This window comes from Lolium rigidum, chromosome 1, assembly GCF_022539505.1.
Source record: "Lolium rigidum isolate FL_2022 chromosome 1, APGP_CSIRO_Lrig_0.1, whole genome shotgun sequence".
In the NCBI taxonomy this organism is placed as follows: domain Eukaryota; kingdom Viridiplantae; phylum Streptophyta; class Magnoliopsida; order Poales; family Poaceae; genus Lolium; species Lolium rigidum.
The window spans coordinates 77,745,314-77,749,117 of NC_061508.1; the positions used below are offsets into that span (position 1 = coordinate 77,745,314).

General features: G+C 53.5%; 1 pseudogene; it reads right to left on the reverse strand.

The window, feature by feature from the left end:
- Window positions 1–965: 965 nt before the first annotated feature.
- Window positions 966–3,495, reverse strand: LOC124647773 (annotated as a pseudogene).
- Between the last annotated feature and the right edge of the window lie 309 nt (window positions 3,496–3,804).

Genomic DNA, 3,804 nt, shown 5'->3' on the forward strand with positions numbered 1-3,804 from the left:
AAGCGTGGCGGTGTCGGGGCAGCGCCGCCATGGCCGTATGGCGCGGCGTGGCCGGCGTAGGGCCCCGCGAACCCCGCGGCTGTGGCGTCCGGGAGGGTGGGCATCGGTGGATCCCCGACTGTCGAGTCGACCGGTGGGGCCGACGACGACGACTCGGTGATCCAAGCCGGTAGCGGTGATGGCGACGGGGGGAAGCGGACCTGCTGAATAGGGACGCCGCTCGTGGCGGTGGAGGCCGGCCCTGTGGTGAGGGGCGGCGTCCACGCCGGCCAGGGCAGGGCCGGTGGCGGGGGCGGCAGCAGCTGCACGCCGGGGAGCGCCGGTATCCAGGGCACGGTCGCCAAGGCGGTGGCGGCGGGCGGCTGCGGCGGCGCCGGCGGCCCCTGGGAACCGATCAGGTATAGCCGGATCCCCTGGATGGCGGTGACGAGGTCGTTGATGGCCCCGCTCATCTACTCGGGGGTGTAGACGACGGGAGTCGGCGGCGGGGCGGAAGGCGACGTGGTGGTGGCGGCGGTGGTGGTGGCGGCGGCCGTAGAGGCGGGCACTGGGCCGGCTGGCGTGGTAGACGCGGGCGGTGGCGATGACATGATCGAACGAGAGCTATCTGATACCAAGTTGGTAGGAGCTGGGGTTCTACCGTGTCTAGGGCGTAGATTGTAGGGGAAGGAGGAGAGCGGACGCGGCCGAGGAGGAGGGCGCCGGCGGCAGGGCGCCGTGGCGGCAGGCAAGGCAGCGCGGCGGCTAGGGTTAGGAGAGAGGCCGACTCCTTTGGGAGTCGGCAATAATGATATGATTATTGCTTCCCTGATCACGTCTGATTACAACTAGTATTTATGAGCTAAAAAGAGATAAAAATAAATGGGCTAAGCCCCTAATTGGGCCCACGGTTGGGCCCCTCCTAGTGTATGTCAGGCCGGTCATAACATACACCTTGCCTTGCTCTTTCTTTTCTTCTGATAGAATCAGTAGGCTGCATAGGCTGTAATATAGACCAGCACAGGGATGGCTAGATAGATGACAGTCTTGGACGTCTCCCAATCCCTTGTGCTGCCTGCTGCATGGCCGAGCATGTTTAGCAAAATTGCCGTGTGCATTGGTCAGAGTTGCAACTTGTGGTTGTGCAGCGTCTTTGGAAGGAGCAACATGACAACTACAATAGAAAGCTATGAACGAAGTGGAGTTGCTATAGAAGAAAGTATGGTACCGGCTTCTGTTGATGTCGTGGAGGATTGAGTTGCCGGCAGTGTGTCCGTTGCTGTTGTCTTGCCAGAGGCCGCCTGGTGGTTTTAGACCGGTTTGATATGTCACACTTGCGGCCAAGACTCCTAGCAGGATCAGGTACTCCCGCAGGCCCTTCTCTTTTTTTTTCTTTAGAAAAATTTACCTCTTCATCTTGGGGAGAGGACCCATTTTCCGGATCAGAGGGCACATTGCTGCTGCTGGCTACTTGTTCAGGGGTCTTGTTTTTAATCCAGAAGATGACTAATTGCAATATTACAAAGGCGAACACTGCAGCAACCAATGTTAATACATAGATGGAAGTTCGCAGTGAGTGGGAGCTTCCAGCAGCATAGGCACCCATGAGCCCGAACATGCCTGCCACCATGCAAACAATAGAGTGCATAGCACCGTATGCCTGGCTTGTGTATAGATTCGGGTTCACAAGGAGGACAATTAGAGCTACGGATGCCATGAAGCTCATCCCGTTGCAGTAAAAGAATATCCTGTAACGCGGAGGGTAGTTATCTAGGAGGACCGGGAATCCTGCATGGTGTCCCAAGTTGTCATCTGCTGACCAGAAGCCACCAGCTGGGGTCAACCCAGCTTGATAAGTGAGTGCAGCAACCAAGATTGCTAAGAGCAGCAACACCTCACGCCTATTATCCAACTTGGCATCTTCTTGGTTGTTGTTGTGGTCTAATGTGAAGAAAACAATATGAATCACCACATAGATAAAGACACCTCCAACCAAGGCAAGGACGTATATGGACTATGGAGGTGCTTACATCCCTGCAACTCCCAGCAGCATATGCACCTATGAGACCGAATAAATCCAATAACATGGCTGCCTCCAGTGTATGGCGCTTAAGTAGGGAACTACTCCGAACCATTGTGATGACAATTAATGACGCCACAAAAGCTGCTGAGTTGCTATAGAAAAACACCTTGTACCGTGTAGGGTGCGTTGTGAGCAGTATTGGATCTCCACCCCTTATGCCCATCCTGGTCATCTGGCCAGAGGCCGCCTGGTGGATCTAGCCCAGCTTGGTATGTGATGCTCACGACGAGAGTATCAAGCAATATAACAAGATTGCGTGCTTTTTTCAGTGCTTCGCTTGCCGGAGCCTCATCGGCCCTGTTTAATGCTTTGCCAGTCTTGGCTTTTCCCGGTGCTTCGTTGGCTTCTGCTTTTCCCTGTGCTTCTTTGTCCCTGGTAATTTCACAGTACAGAGTTAAACATAGTCAAGTTGCAGGAAACAAAGGGGTAAGAACTAGTGCTTACATAGACGGTGGTGGATATGCTTCTCGCCTGTTATCCAACTTGGCATCTTCTTTGTCTGTGCCACTCCCAGCAGCATGTGCACCTATGGGGCCTTCTGGCTCAACAGATAGTTTCCTTATCTTTTGCAGCCATTTTGGATCTTTTGTTGTAACAGCGTTGGTAATAGCCACTTGAAGGAAGATGTATGCAACAACTGCGCCGATTAGAGAAACAACATAGATGGTGGTGTCAAGCTCCCTGCAGCTCCGAGCAGCAGTAGGCACCAACAAGGCCACAGTGCAATGGTAATGAACCCATATAATGCAATGAACCTTACAGATGGGCCTGACGGGTCAGACAGGTCAGACGGGCAAGACTAGTAAGATGGGCCAGACAGGCCAGATGGACTGTTTCGATGTACAGACGACATGCTTCACACTTGTGGTCGTGAGAATCCTCGCCTTGCTTCTCAGGGTTCTCATCTTGTTTGACAAGACCCTTCTCCTTGTTCTCAGTGTCCTCTTTCTTGTGTTTGTCCCTGTCTTTCTTCTCGGAGTAGACATAGGTGAAGAGAGCAATCACGATCTAGGCGAAGACGACAGACATTATCACTGAGGAGTAGATGGTTGTGAATGCATCACGGATTCACGGCAGCTCCCAGAAGCATAGGCCCCCATGAGGGCAAGTAAATTGAGAACCATGACCACCCGCAGCGCAGCAGCCCAGGGTTTACTCGTGCTGTTCTGGACGAGGAGGAGGAGGCATACCACAAGTGACGCGACGAATGCCGTCGCATTGCAGTAGTAGAACACGATGTAACGGTTGTAGTGGGTATCACGAAGGATCAGGCCGCCGGCAAGGTGTCCATCCTGTGTGTCCTGCCAGATCCCCCCTGGCAGGTTGAGCCCTGCCGCATATGTCACCGTCGCTACCAGAGTGGCTAGCAGAAGAAGGTAGTTCCTCAGCTGGTACTCCGTTGAACCTGAAGTTTTTTTGCTGTCCGGCCCCATTTGAGTGGGATGCTAGTTGGTTGCTGCGAGGTATTTGGGTAATTGGTGGTGGAGTGGAACAGGAACAAGGCGCCTTGAGGCGGTATGAAGATGTGCTGAGTTGATCTCTCGACTTTATGGGAGCGCAGGAGCACATAGCATCTCCACACCTTTGCTTGGCATCATGTTACCTGGCATCTGCCTGTCTGACGTGTACTACTCATGGCATGACTCCATCAATTCGTCTTGTATAGATTTTTTATCCATTTGTTTTTCTCGATCTTGTATTGCAACTGAACAAACACTTCTCATTGAGGACTTGAAGTTGTC